The sequence below is a fragment of the Podarcis cretensis genome (assembly GCF_951804945.1).
Source record: "Podarcis cretensis genome assembly, chromosome: 6".
In the NCBI taxonomy this organism is placed as follows: Eukaryota; Metazoa; Chordata; class Lepidosauria; order Squamata; family Lacertidae; genus Podarcis; species Podarcis cretensis.
The window spans coordinates 74849189-74864607 of NC_137175.1; the positions used below are offsets into that span (position 1 = coordinate 74849189).

Genomic DNA, 15419 nt, shown 5'->3' on the forward strand with positions numbered 1-15419 from the left:
GGAGCAAATACATGGAAGAAGGGAAATCAGAATTGCAACCACCATCACTTGCTATTGAACCCTTTTAATTGGAAATGCCAGGGATTCAACTTTTCTACTTACAGCAGATGTACCCTACCACTGAGAGATGGTTCAGGAGGATAGTCGGGACAAGAACTGAGGCCAGGAAGGGCAAGGAGAAACTGAGGAACATGTTTCAGACCATTAATCCAGCCTGAAACACACTTTGAGTGCACTCACATATATTGTGGATTCCATGCAAATGAATTGGTGGAAGGCTGCGATTGGTCAGCCAAAGTATCCCTGATTGTTCTTCTCTGCGGAGCTCCCTTGTACCCTCATGAACATGTGAAAATGACTGCAGTTAATTAAATCCCAGTGACATCATTTTATAACATTAAATCACTGCGTGACTCATTGGGTATCAACAAAATCAAGATGCGTATTTCAGATGATCTCATCTGGGAGAGACGTTCGCAGGAAGTGTTTGTGCGCTTTTGTTGTTGCTGAAACAGCACTATTGTGTGTTTGCCAGGACAGAACCTCTCTTTCCATCGTTTTAAAACACAGCGATCCCTTTGCTTGAAAAAAGAAATGTTTATCTGGTGAGTGAACCGAGGCCATTTGACTTCAGTGTATTTCATTTCCCCAAACTGGCACCGCTTCTAACCGGGTCCCTTCTCGGACAAATCTAGCCAATAATTAGTTCAAAAATCAGAAAGGTAACGAGCAAAGGAAACTGGAGTTTGGAAACAGGTTTACTGGGCTTTCCACCTGTATCGTGTTGGTCACTGTGAGATTCTGGACTTGATGTGCCTTAAGGGGCCTGATCCAGCCTAGTTCTTCTCATGTTCTTACATAATAGGACAGCAGGACCCATTGGAAGGCAACCTGGGGCACGAGGGGAGGAAACAGACACAGATACCAAGTTTTGTTTTGGATAGGAGGGCAGCAAGATCAATTATCCTTTCTGCTCACAGAAACCTGAAATTTGTGGTGCACAGGACCACTTCATCCTTCTGTTCCAGTTGGATGGACAAATTTAGGGTGTTGGGCAAGATCTGAGGAAATTGGGAAATCAGTCTAAAGCTGCCAGAAAGATCTGGTTGGCCACCATGCGGGGACAAAATGAACAAGGGGTGTTATGTACTGAAGTTCTCACCCTGGGCCAGCAGGGGGATACTGTAGATAGTTCAGGTCCACATATGCAAATAAGGGATTGAAAGTGACATTCAGTGATTGGATAGTTACAGAAAATGGTTACTGTTGCGTTCTAGTGGAGCTCTATATAAGCAGGCCGGCTGAACCCTTCAGTTCAGTTCTGTTCTGGCCTGTGAATAAACAAGAGCTGTTTGAAGAATCGCTGTGTCGTCTGATATGTTCACCCACAACTTAACAAGGTGGGTTTTTTATCTTATCCAATGTGGCTCTTATATAACTAGTACTGTATCAATCAGCAGAACAGCCTGGCGCTTGGTCAAATGGGAAAATTGCAGGACCTGGATGAATGCCTTAGGATAGCAGAATCTGATCCTGTGAAGGCCCACTTTACAGTACACTTGGTGGGGTACCACCATCCCAGGGGTTTAATTCAGCCCAAGAGGTCTCCCCATTTGGCCTGCAATGCCGTTTCAGCAAAGCCACACCCACCTGCCCTACACCTGATGCCAAATATGTCATTAGGTGTGAGGACAGGTAAATCCATAGGGTCTCTAGCAGAACTGGGAAAGACTCCTCCCAGAAACTTTGGCTGGTCAGTGTACACAATACCAAGTGATCTGACTTGAAATTTTGGTGTACATAACAGACGTTTAAAGCACATTCCCTCCCTCTCATCCTGAGGATGCTGGGAACTGTAGCACTGTGAGGGGAAGACTACATTTTCCAGGATTGTTCCAGCGGGGCAGGGTGTGCTTTAAACATATGCTGTGTGTGCAACCTGGGTTTTTATATACTCCAGCAGAGATTAATTCAGTGACAGGGAACCTGTGCTGCTGTTGGACTACAATCCCCAGTGGACCATTGGGCATGTTGGTTGGGGGTAATGGAAGATGGAATCCAACAGAATCTGGAGAGCCACAGGTCCCACACCCAAAACCTGATGAGAGGTTCTTCAGCTGCAAGGAGTATAAAGCGGCAGGACTCTTGCATGGATGAGTGGTGTTTCTGAGCACCCTACAATTTGTCTTTTCTAGTGAAAACCCATCTAAGAGTGAGCAATCTTGGTGGACCAATTCAGGCATCTCACCCAAGAGGTTGCAGCTGCCAATGAACAACTTAAGATCTAGTCACTCGTCTAGTCACTTGTTGTCCTTCCTAGCTCCCCAAGAAAGGTCAACAGAGAGTTCTGCTCTCCTGCCTTTTCCTGGCAACTTCGGGAGCATGGGACAGAAGGCCCAGACTTGAAGTTGGCATCACAAGGGTCACCCCTGGAGCCACCTATGGTCTGGGTCACAACCCTAGGGCCAGTGACATCACAATTCAATCACACAACATTGCCCTTTCTTCTTGTGATCTCAACGCTCCCACAGACACAAACTCCAAAGGATGACGGAGGAAGTCTAAGGTAAGCACAGAGCCCTCAAAAGCAAGAATAATAGCAACGAGTAGTTCTTACGATAAGGGACGCGGGTGGCGCTGTAGGTTAAACCACAGAGCCTAGGACTTGCCGATCAGAAGGTTGGCGGTTCGAATCCCCACGACGGGGTGAGCTCGGTCCCTGCTCCTGCCAACCTAGCAGTTCGAAAGCACGTCAAAGTGCAAGTAGATAAATAGGTACTGCTCTGGCGGGAAGGTAAATGGTGTTCCCGTGCACTGCTCTGGTTTGCCAGAAGCGGCTTAGTCTTGCTGGCCACATGACCCAGAAGCTGTACGCAGGCTCCCTCGGCCAATAAAGCGAGATGAGTGCTGCAGCCCCAGAGTTGGCCACGACTGGACCTAACGGCCAGGGGTCCTTTACTTTAGTACTTAAGATAGTTGAACCATTCCTTTGTGGCTAGCATAGATCTTCACCGGTGCAGACACTGAGAACAGGGTACATAGATCACAGAACATGGGACACACAACAAGCAGGGATCAAGACTGTTCTGAATTTCCCACAAGAATAGTTTGAACAGTTTAGCACTGTTGCAGGTTTTGGGGGGGCATGAGCGGTGCCAACCTTGCAGGAATAGCAGGATCTAGAGTAACCAGGCAAGGGCTGGTAGAGGCAGGCGAACAGACCAGACCAGAAGGGAATTCCAACCAAAGAGCATGGAGAAACAAGGACCAGGTCATTCATTCATTCATTCTTATCTGTACAAACTGCAGATCAGACAAAATAAGCTGCAGAATGGAACAAGGACAAGCAAGTCCAAAACATATATACTTATCCTTCATTACAGCATTATTATAACAGCAGTCAGCCGTGTCCAGTTATGGTGTGATACAAAATAAATGAAACAAATGGACACTCAGGGTGAAGGACTGAGTTCAGAGCATGATCTCATTCTCCCCCTTCCCGCTAAATATTTTGGAGCCCCAGCCTATTGCTTTATCTGGAGGAGGGGAATCAGATTCCTATCATTTCATGCTAATAGGGCCAAGAAGTCTCTGAGTACTGCCATGTCAAGAGAGAGCTCAGGAGGCAAGGGCAGGCTCCCTGGGATCTCCCGACCCAGCAGCTCCCCTTGAAAGCAGAAGAAGAGCGAGCTAGGCATGATTTCCCCCCTCCCCACAAACATTTTCAGCCTAGTTCCTGGGCTAGCTTCTACAGCAGTGTTAGAAACTGAGATACAAAAGCTAGGAGCTAAATGGCACCTTAAACCTTGGTTAGGGGCGCCACTATGGAATGCCTAGGCGGGCTTTTTTATAACACGAATAGAAAGCTGAAAATGAATGAACTGCAGCTAAAATATTATGTTAATTTTCACAGAGTCCAGTCCTTCCCCTGCCCACCCTCCTAATATTCTTAAGAGGGTCTCTTCTCCAGTCTTCAGAGAGTAGCTGGAAGTGGGGAGGCAGAAAAAGGTCCTCCTTTCCTTCCACTCTGCAGTTTTAATCTGAAATCTTAGGCACAGTACTGTGTCCAGAGCTCAGAAGCTGCTCGCACTGATGAAATTCCCTGTCGCAAAACGCGCCTGGAACAATGGGAGTTTCAAATGCTATTCTAGAGATGCACCCCAATAATATTGCCATGGAAGGGCCGCAGCTGATTGGTAGAGACCATGTTTTGTACACTAAAGGCATGGGTAGGTAAACTAAGGCCCGGGGGCCGGATCCGGCCCAATCGCCTTCTAAATCTGGACAGCGGATGGTCTGGGAATCTGCGTGTTTTTACATGAGTAGAATGTGTCCTTTTATTTAAAATGCATCTCTGGGTTATTTGTGGGGCCTGCCTGGTGTTTTTACATGAGTAGAATGTGTGCTTTTATTTAAAATGCATCTCTGGGTTACAGTGGTACCTCGGGTTAAGAACTTAATTCATTCTGGAGCTAACCTGAAACTGTTCTTAACCTGAGGTACCACTTTAGCTAATGGGACCTCCTGCTGCCGCTGCGCTACACAATTTCAGTTCTCATCCTGAAGCAAAGTTCTTAACCCGAGGTACTATTTCTGGGTTAGCGGAGTCTGTAAGCTGAAGCGTCTGTAACCCAAGGTACCACTGTATTTGTGGGGCATAGGAATTCATTCATATTTTTTTTCTTTTCAAAATATAGTCCAGTCCCCACAAGATCTGAGGGACAGTGGACCGGCCCCCTGCTGATAAAGCTTGCTGATCCCTGACTAAAGGTCACTGGTTTGAACTCCAGCAACTCTAGGAAGGTCTGGGGGGAAAGACTCCTTCCCAAAGCCGTGGGAGAGCCATTGTGAGACACTCAGCTAAATGGACCAATAACTTAACTCAGCACAAGGCAACTCTTTAGCTAGGAAATTGCCATGTGTTTTATCTCTATGTGTGAAAGAATTAGGCATCACATTTTATAGACAGATATTGGTCGATAGATAGATCACGCATGCAAACAGATGAAATGAAGGGCAAGTTCTCTGCTTCAGTCTTCTCCAGTAACCTTTTAGTGGCATCAAAGTACCGTATTTATCTAATGCTCACCAAATTATGTTACGAAAATTAAGGTGCGCCTTAGATTCAATGGCACATTTACATTCGCCAGCAAATCCTTTTCTCGGTTCCAAGCTTCTGAAAATTGAAGTGTGCCTTAGATTTGATGGCGCATTAGACTCGAGTAAATATGGTACTCTCAGCCATACTTAAGTGAAACGAGGAAAGACCAATGGACGAACAAGTCTTGGCATGTACTCTTGAGTTACAACCCACCAATCCTGGGCCATGTACTGTCCAAGTGAGCTGGTCCAAAGGATGCCTGTTCTTAAGATTTTGGCTGACCAGGCTTACCATATCTGGTGCCTTACTCTGTCTCTTGATTACCTAGAAATCAGTGCTGACAATTACAGTGGTACCTCGGGTTAAATACTTAATTTGTTCCGGAGGTCCGTTCTTAACCTGACACTGTTCTTAACCTGAAGCACCACTTTAACTAATGGGGCCTCCCGCTGCCGCCACCATGTTCTCATCCTGAAGCAAAGTTCTTAACCCAAGGTACTACTTCCAGGTGAGTGGAGCCTGTAACCTGAAGCATATGTAACCTGAAGCGTATGTAACCCGAGCTACCACTGTAATCCCAGACACGGCATGGGCAAGGGAGAAGCTTGCAAGAATATTTTGACAGTTTAATGTTGCTGATGGCTTAAACCAACTAGACGGCTTTCAATTTTTAAAAAAGCCCATCAGTTACAACAGAGGTGGAGAACTTGTGGCCCTCTAGATGTTTCCGAGCTACCGGGGGTGGGGGTGCGGAAAGAACATATCTATATATAATCACTATGATTGTCTAGGACTGTGGCCAACAAAAGGCTCCACAGCAGACAGCAGTAGAGAATAGTCAGCACTATAAAAGGCACATAAATCAGCTACCTGAAACCATAATTGCGACAGAAAAGAAACAAAACTGAATTTTGAAAACGGTTACCCATATCCACTTTCCTTAACATCGATCGCCTTGCCAAAGCCAAAAGATTAACATACCTGTTTATCCAGGAATATTTGTTTTGTTAATATGATACCTCAACAGTAGAATGGATCAATGTGATACCTACATAGTCAGCTCGCTTGTTTTCATTACAGGCTAAATTCGAGAACACAAAATTCTTTTTGTTGCTTAAGTGATCTCGGCTATTCAGCCGTTCTCAGAATGAAACGAGCATGTGAGCTCCTTAGGTAACATATGGTTTTTCATTAATTTAAAAGACTTTAGTTAAACAACTTTTGGTAAATTGAATCCAGCCTAAATTAATTTCCTTCGAATGAGTAAGGTACTTAGTATACCCCATGTCTGTTCAATCTCTCTTGACTTGATTATCCCCCTGCAAATACAACCTTATAAATAATGGCGCTGCAGATATACCAGTGAAAGGGTTTAAGTAGGCAAAAGTGCATCTTTCAGACATATCATTATTTTCATAATACAGTACCCAAGAAATCACAGTCAGGGAATGTAAATGTCAGCTGGCCAGCCTTCTCTGAACTATTCATAAATATGTGCTGTCTGCAGCGTTATGTCAAGATAGTCGCTCAAGAAAAGGTTATGGGTTCTTATTAGAGGTGCATGTTAGTTACAGCTACTTGACAGTCACAGCTAAGCATGAGCAATGATTGTGGGATCATGGGGAAAGGAGAGGGGGAAACAGGGACTTACACAAAATGTTGCGCAGCTGAACAGAATGCAGAAAGATGCAAAGGAGGCTGGTCTTCTGAGAAAAAGCCCCATCCCTTCACTTGCGTGTCGAGACCCCTCAGCCCCCCCCCCCCCCGTTGGAAATAACTCACACAAGGACACGGATATTAGGTTTATGTTACTGGGCAAATTTTGGCCACAACTTTATTGAAATTACAGAATGTGAGCGGTATTGGCTTAGGCATTGATTGGACCTGACAAAGTATCTGACTCCTGCCCATTGTGCAGGAAGTCCAGTAAGGGTAAGCCACCGGTAGGGGGAGCCCTGTCGATGCGAACCAACTCAAGCTCCCCCAGTTTTCCCGTCGGGGTCGTGTCAAGGCCTTAGCCCCCCAGCCGGGCTTCAGACTAGATCAACACCCCCGGATTCCTTTAATGGAATGATGGCCACACCTCCCCTCCCACACACAATGTCAAACAATGCCTAACCGCAACCCTAACAAAGTTGTGACGATTGCTACGAGGTAGACGAAAACCAAGTGGCCAGTGCCAATTTGCCAAGTGGAAAAATTCCTACCGGGCCCCTCGGACAACCAAGGCGACCAACCGAACTCCATAGCAAGGCCATTGCCTAACCTGCAAAATAGGGAGGGAGGGCGGGTGATTGAGGAAGCGAGCCAAAGAGGAAGTCCTCTGGCTCGCTCCTCCTTTTAAACGGCCCCTGCCACGTCCCCCCGGCTAGCAGGTTGGCTGGCCGGGCTATGACGTGGCCGGGTTCCCCCAGGCAACGGGGATAAGGTCCCCTGTCCCCGGTGGGTAGTGGGTGGCCATGCGGTCCACCGCAACTCCTCCCCACTGGGAAGTGGAGCGGATATGTGTAAGCTGGCTGGCATTTTGAATTGAACAGTAATTGGAGCGGCTGAGAGACCAGCGATTTTTGGCACCCCTCAGCCGTAACTGAAAGAACTTGTGACTAAGAGTTTGCACCCAAGTCTGCTTATCTTCTCATCCCTCCTGATCCATTTTACTGTCGCGTTACGTCTTTTTAGATTGCAAGCGTGTGGACAGGGACATTTATTATTTTTTAGTCATATGTACAATGCCCCAGGAGCCTTTTTTGGCTGAATTCTTTGCATAAATGAAGCAGATTAGGCTGTAGAAGCACAGCCCTGAGGATATGACATTTTCACTGTTGTGGGATTAAACATTCAAAATATGCAAAGGTAGCAGGTAAGGCAGATAAAATACTGTGGTCCACACTGTGTTGATTGTCTTTGGAAAAGAGTTGTTTCACATAAAATTCAAAAGAATGGCTAGCAAATATCACCACCACATTTTCAATCCATAGCACAATCACTCGAAATAAACTGCAAATACCCATACCCTTAGAAAAGCGTATTTCTTAGGTGTGCTGCAATCATTGCCCTTTTTGAATAGATTGAAGCTTACAGTGAATCATATGCAGTGACTTGCATTTGCTTAGCACATGAAACAGAGGCCAACTTCATATAGGCAGTGGCGTAGCGTGGGTTGTCAGCACCCGGGGCAAGGCAAGTAATTTGTGCCCCCTAACCCGTGGATTTGCGCCCCCTAACCCTAACCCCCAGATGTTGTGCCCGGTGCAGCCGGCCCCCCCTGCACCCCCCACGCTACGCCACTGCATATAGGGATCCTTTAAAGTAGACATTTTCAACCATTTTGAGTCCATGGCTCCCTTGACCAACTCCATTCTTTCTGCGGCACCCCTGTGGGGCTCAGGAGCCCAGATGTGTCACCCCTTGCCTGCAGAGCTGACAGCATCTCACCCTTTTTCAAACACCCTCCCTTGTGGAGTGTTCCCTCAGCCTCCTCTCCTCTCCCCTCTCCCTGGGAGCCCTCTGGGCAACTACTGCTGCCACCCCTGGTCTCTGAGATGCTCTCCCTGCCCCAAAGAGAGGTGTCTCCTCCCACTGCCCCGCAAGGGCCTAGGAAGCAGCCCCTGGCCAGCTCCAGAGTCACTATTCGTCTGGAGAGCTTGTAGCCAGGGTCGCTTCAAGAAACAACTGTTCAAGCCTTTGAGAGGCAGAGACCTGAGAGGGCATCAGAGGAGGGAGGAAAGGAAAGAGGGACAGAGGCCAGTGTTGCCCACGGCACCCCTGACCATCATTTTAGGCACCCCAGGGTGCCATGGCACACTGGTTGAAAACCACTGCCCTAAAGGCATGACAGACATGTACAAGAAGATCTGCAATCAAATGTCCAAACAATTCTGAACCCATGTACGTGATCAAAACATGTACAGTGGTACCTCGGGTTAAGAACTCAATTCGTTCTGGAGGTCTGTTCTTAACCTGAAACTGTTCTTAACCTGAGGTACCACTAATGGGGCCTCCTGCTGCCACCGCCACACAATTTCTGTTCTCATCCTGAAGCAAAGTTCTTAACCCAAGGTACTATTAGCGGAGTCTGTAACCTGAAGCCTCTGTAACCTGAAGCGTCTGTAACCCGAGGTACCACTGTACCCTGTTATCTAGTTACAGTGAATACTGCAGCATGGCAATGGGCATGTGAAATTCTATGAAACTTGCATAGCTCCAGGGGTCTAACTGTACTACATCCATTTCAGCTCAATATTATTTTACCTGTTCATTAAGATATTCAACTGATCCTTCAGCAAGCCTTTTCATCGATATTTAGATTACGGTGGCTGCAGAAGAACAGCACAGTGTATTTATGCTTGGAAAGCATTCACCTGTAAAAGAAAAAAAGAAAAGAAAGGTACAGGAAGGACAACAACAACAAAAACCTAGCAGCGTGGCTTTTGTTACTCATAGAGAAAGAAAAGCTGTCTAGAACAATTTGTCCTTAATGGCTGTTTTAGCTCAAGAGAGGCCCTGAAGTGAAGAATAAACAAACTGTCAGAGGAACAGCGAGGAAGTCTCTTAAGATCAAGGTTAAGGTTCATTGGTACAACTGCTCTGAGGCAAAACATGACCACATCTTGGATTCATCTTGCCACGCAGATGAATGCAAAGGTACAGATGCAGCGGTTTTTCTTCTCGAAACCTCTGCATCCATTAAACGTATCACAATGCTTTTGGTTTTTTCGCCTTTCCTAGGGAAAAGGTAATATTTTATGGAAGTGAAAGATTATTCCGTACAGAAGAATTCAGCCAAGGTTTGGAAAATAGGACAAGATACAGTGGTACCTCAGTTTTCGAACGTCTCTGTTGACGAACGCTTCAGTTTTCGAATGCCGTAAACCCAGAAGTAAATGCTTTGGTTTTCAAACACACCTTGGAAGTCGAACATGCCACGTGGCTTCCGTATTGAATTTTACTGTCAGAGCTGCCTCTAGGTCCCAGCTCACAGAGGACCAACGCTAGGCTGTCGTAATGTACAAAAGTCTTTATTGAAGTTCAATTTCCATTTCAAAGCCGCAGCGCGCAGCCCTACGTCTTAAACCCTAGATCGGCGAAGTCCCGTCTGAATCTCCTCCCCTCTGACACCAGTTTAAGATCCTAGCCCTGCTCCACCTTTTCCGCTGCTCTCTTCTCCTCTGGGTCCTCCTGCCCGCTGGGGCATTGCCCTTTCTGGACTCTTCCGACGCTGAGTCGCTTAGCTCCTCCCCCTGCCTCCGGCGGGCTTTAGGACCCAGTTCCCAATCCTCATTCTTTGCTGTCCCATGCTCCTGTACATTTGAACTTGCCTCTCGTGCCAACCCAGTGACCTTCCTACTGACTGTTACACTACTTCTGTCACTGCTTCCCTCTTCCGGGATACTGGCCGGATCTGACCTCCCCTCCGTTGTCTGACTCTCCGATGGAGGCGTGGTCAGCCCTGACTCCTCTCCTCTCCCTGCTGGGGGAGACGCTACTCCCGATACCTGTGACTCTTCCCCCCCACTATGCTCTGGTGGGGAAGCTGGTCCTGATTTCCAACTGCTGCTCTGGGAGTCCCCGCTGGCCCCTTGCTTCTGGGGTGTCCCCCTTGGGACCCCCCTTGCCCTGGCCACCGGCGCCCCCTTCTGTGAATCTTCCGATTCGCTGGAGAGGCTCATGGAATCCCTCGGTCCACTGTCCTCTTCTCCTACGCTCCCCTCGGATTCTTCCCCTTCGCTCTCCATCTCCTCTCTTCCCTGTGCCTCTGCTCCTGAGCCCCTGACATTTACGTATTGAGTTTTTGGTTTTCGAATGTTCCAGAACTCGAATGGTCTTCAGGAACAGATTACATTTGAGAACCGAGGTACCATTGTATACCCAAAGCAGTGGAACTAACCCAATATGGTTTCCCACACACAAACAACCTCTTGCCTGGTTTAATCCAAGCTCTTCGTGTTTAGTGATCCAAAGCTAGCAAGCAAACCCAACATCCCTAACACTCAAAACATTTTATTAGTTGTGCATCCCAAATACAGATCTTTCCCCACCCCTAACAGCTGCCTAACTGGACATTATTATTTCCCTTTCAATAGAAGCATCCATTATCTACTGCTAGATACTCTCCTTGAAAAAGGCACTCTGAGACGTCAGATGGAACGCTTTATCCCAAGTATGTATTGATATAAAATAGATGTGAGCCAAAACACACACACACACACACACACACAGCCTTTGTCTCATCTCATCTTATTTGCTCAAGTTTTTTAACTTGTCACCATTTTGGCATGGCTGCATTGTAAACATTCTGATCCACCTAGCGCACCAGCAGCCACCCTGTCAGGCCTGCTGGAGGCGGTGGCCGGCTGGGCCTTGGAGTTCCCTAACCTATTGGTATTGGGGGACTTCAACATCCATGCTGATGCCACTCCCTCCTCACAGGCTCTGGACCTGGTGTCTTCCATGGCGACACTAGGGCTCTCCCAGTTTGTTTCGGGCCCCACACATCAAGCAGGCCACACGCTGGATTTGATCTTTGGCGTCGGTATAGATGTGATCATGTTTCCTTCGATCAAGGTGCCATGGTCTGATCACTATGCTCTGAAAGCCAGGATTGACGTTCCACCCCCACCCTGCTTGGGTGGCGAGCCAATTTGGGCTCGCCCGCAGAGGCTGATGGACCCTGATAGATTCCGTCAAGCCTTGCGGGACCTTTCTCCCCCTGGCGACTCATTGACTGAGCGTGTTGAGGCCTGGAATACCCAGCTCCTGGCAGCCATCAATGAGATCGCACCTAAGCGCCCTCTGCGACCCCGCAGAAACCGGGCTCCCTGGTTTACCGAGGAGCTCCGGAAAATGAAGCGGGACCTCAGACGGCTAGAGCGAGTATGGCGGGGTGCCCGTGACGGAGCCTCAAGAACATCTTATAGGGTTTTTATGAAAACCTATGAGATGGCAGTGAAGGCCGCTAAAAAGTCCTACTTCTCGGCCTCCATTGCATCCGCTAGCTCTCGCCCGGCACAATTATTTAGTATAATTCGGTCTTTAACGTCCCTCGAAGGACAGCCAAATTTAAATAACAATTTGACACACAGCTGTGAGGCATTTGCGAGCTTTTTTGCGGAGAAGGTCTTGTTGCTCCGCCATGACCTCCCTGCCAATTTGGATACAATAAAGGAACTGGAGGCCCCTCGACTGTCCTCGGGTTCAGTATTGGACCACTTTGACTGGATATCCCCAGCTGATGTAGACAGATTCCTCCGAGCTGGAAAGCCCACCACCTGTCCTCTCGACCCGTGCCCGTCCTGGCTGATTAGAGCGTGTCCAGAAGAGGTGCGGGCCCCCCTGGGGGATATCATCAATCTGTCCCTTGGCACCGGGACATTCCCAGGGGAACTGAAGGAGGCAGTGGTGCGCCCGCTCTTAAAGAAAACATCATTAGATCCCTTAGATCTATCCAATTACCGCCCGGTTTCGAATCTTCCATTCCTGGGTAAGGTGATTGAGAGAGCGGTTGCTGAACAGCTTGGTAGGTTTCTGGATGAAACATCAGCTCTGGATCCATTCCAGTCCGGCTTCCGCGCTGGTCATGGGACCGAGACGGCTCTGGTCGCCCTAACAGATGATCTCCGCAGGCAGCTGGATCGAGGCGGGTCGGGGCTGCTGATTCTTCTAGACCTGTCAGCAGCCTTCGACATGGTCGATCACGAACTCCTGGACCACCGCCTTGCCGACGTGGGGATCCAGGGCACAGTCCTTCAATGGCTGCGCTCGTTTCTCTCTGGTCGGGGACAGAGGGTGGCGCTTGGGGGGGAATTGTCATCCCGCCACTCCTTGGTGTGTGGTGTGCCTCAGGGTGCAATACTCTCCCCGATGCTTTTTAACATCTTTATGCGCCCCCTCGCCCAGCTTGTCCGGAGTTTTGGGCTGGGCTGCCATCAGTATGCTGATGACACCCAACTCTATTTGTTGATGGACGGCCACCCGGACTCGGCCCCAGACACACTGATCAGATGCTTGGAGGCTGTGGCTGGATGGTTACGTGGGAGCCGGCTGAAGTTAAATCCTCCGAAGACAGAGGTCCTCTGGCTGGGACGGGACGACATGGGACTGAGGGGGCAACTCCCATCTCTTGCGGGGGTGCAATTAGTGCCAGCACCGTCCGTTAAGAGTTTGGGTGTAATCTTCGATACCTCCCTCTCCATGGAGGCGCAGATTGCAGCTACAACAAAGGCGGCATTTTTTCATCTCCGCCAAGCTAAGCAGTTGGCTCCTTACCTCTCTCGCCCTGACCTAGCCACTGTGATCCACGCGACGGTCACCTCCAGACTGGATTATTGTAACTCGCTCTACGTGGGGCTGCCCTTGAGACTGACCCAGAAACTCCAGCGGGTGCAGAATGCCGCAGCGAGACTCCTTACGGGGTCCTCGCTTAGAGATCACATTCATCCGGTGCTATACCAGCTGCACTGGCTCCCGGTGGAGTACAGGATCAGGTTTAAGGTGCTGGTTTTAACCTTCAAAGCCCTATACGGCCTAGGGCCCTCGTACCTACGGGACCGCCTCTCCTGGTATGCCCCACAGAGGAACTTACGATCTTCAAATAAAAACACCTTGAGGGTCCCAGGCCTCAGAGAGGTTAGGCTGGCCTCAACTAGAGCCAGGGCTTTTTCGGCTGCGGCTCCAACCTGGTGGAACGCTCTGTCACAAGAGACAAGGGCCCTGCAGGACTTGACATCTTTCCGCAGGGCCTGCAAGACAGAGCTGTTCCACCTGGCATTTGGTCAGGGCACAGCCTGACCCCCTCCTCTGGCAATCTTTACAAAGCTTTAGTTTATGGTTGCCATCAATTTTGATTTTAATTCATTTTTATAATGTTTTATAATGTCACACTGTTTTAATGTTGTTAGCCGCCCTGAGCCTGGCTTCGGCTGGGGAGGGCGGGATATAAATAAAATTTATTATTATTATTATTATTATCAAAGGAAAACACTTGCCAAAGCATTTAAGGTATAATCAGATTTTTAGCCACTTTTGGAGAGCCACAGGTTGCCCAACCCTTCTCTAGTGTTGTAGTGTTGCAAGAGAGTTACATCAGAGCTGGGAACTCTGGTTGGGTTGCACTATGTTTTGTTGAAATAATCCAGGATTGTAAACCATGGTTTGATCCTAGCTTTTTTCAATAAACTACCAAAAGTCTGTCATTTTGAAACACAGTGGTAACATGCGGTAGTTAAAAACCAGGAAGCTGATTATTCCAACCTCCTCCTTGCCAGGAGAGAGAAAGTGTGTCAGTTCAACCTCGTTCATGTGTGGCCAGAGCTGTGTCAAATTTGCTGGGCACCTGGGAGGACAAAGTTACATCCATGCTGACCTTGATGACAGAATTATTACAGGTTGTAATGGGATAAGGGGTTGCTTGTGCATAAGCGCTAAAACGCTCCCAGTTTTGTAGTTAGTTTTAAACTCTCCCTAACCGGACAGCCATAAGTGCGTGGCTGCCTTAATCACTGGCAGAATCCGTCAGTGGGCGTTTCCTGAATTTCTTCCAACATAAAAGTTCTTTGACAGAAAGTCTCCTCCTTGATTCCCTGCGCGACAGCTTTCTGCGCAGAGTGGGCGTTCCAAGGGGAGGTCCTCAGCTCTCACCACTGGTCTTGCTTGAAACGTTTCTGAGCCTCACCTCCGACGCTGTCTCCTCCTTCCCTCCTTCTTCAGCGGAAACTCTCCCTCTCCCCCTGCTGGTTCCCTCCTCATCATCCGAGGGTCTCCCAGCATCCGAGAGCCTCTCCACCACCCTGAGCTCCGATGGCAGTTCCCTGACACAGGTTCAATAGGCTTAATGGATGGAAGGATTTGCCTGGGCAATTGTAGTGGGACAAAGATGGTGACAAGACATTCAGCCCGGATACTGAGGTCCAGGCCCGAGGGCCTTCTGGGGGTTCCCTCCCTGCGAGAAGTGAGGTTACAGGGAACCAGGCAGAGGGCCTTCTCGTGGCAGCGCCCACCCTGTGGAACACCCTCCCTTCAGATGTGAAAGAAATAATCAATTTTAGAAATTTTAGAATTTTAGAAAACATCTGAATGCAGCCCTGTTTAGGGAAGTTTTTAATGTTTGATGTTTTATTGTGTTTGTTTTTAATATTCTGTTGGGAGTTGCCCAGAGTGGCTGGGGAGGCCCGGCCAAATGGGTGGGGTATAAGTAATAAATTATTAATTATTATGTGGGACGCAGGTGGCGCTGTGGGTTAAAGCCTCAGCGCCTAGGGCTTGCCGATCGAAAGGTCGGCGGTTCGAATCCCTGCGGCGGGGTGCGCTCCCGCTGCTCGGT

At 48.4% G+C, this 15419-nt stretch overlaps 1 protein-coding gene and 1 long non-coding RNA gene across 8 annotated transcripts in view; one reads left to right on the forward strand and one right to left on the reverse strand.

Annotated features, from left to right (window-relative positions):
- Nucleotides 1-740: 740 nt before the first annotated feature.
- Nucleotides 741-2440, reverse strand: LOC307218918. The gene is made up of 2 exons (XR_013840131.1): nt 2305-2440; nt 741-891 (listed from the first exon to the last, which is right to left on the reverse strand). It is a non-coding gene; the product is annotated as an uncharacterized lncRNA (long non-coding RNA).
- Nucleotides 2441-2476: 36 nt separating this feature from the next.
- Nucleotides 2477-15419, forward strand: part of BRDT (bromodomain testis associated) — a 66259-nt gene continuing 53316 nt past the window's right edge. For 5 of the 7 annotated variants that reach the window (XM_079981209.1, XM_079981213.1, XM_079981211.1 and 2 more), the window contains exon 1: nt 2477-2566. The gene's annotated coding sequence lies outside the window, so the exon portion shown is untranslated. Of the gene's footprint in view, nt 2567-11184; nt 11262-15419 lie in introns of all 7 variants that reach the window. The other 2 variants (XM_079981215.1, XM_079981216.1) reach the window with 2 other exon arrangements.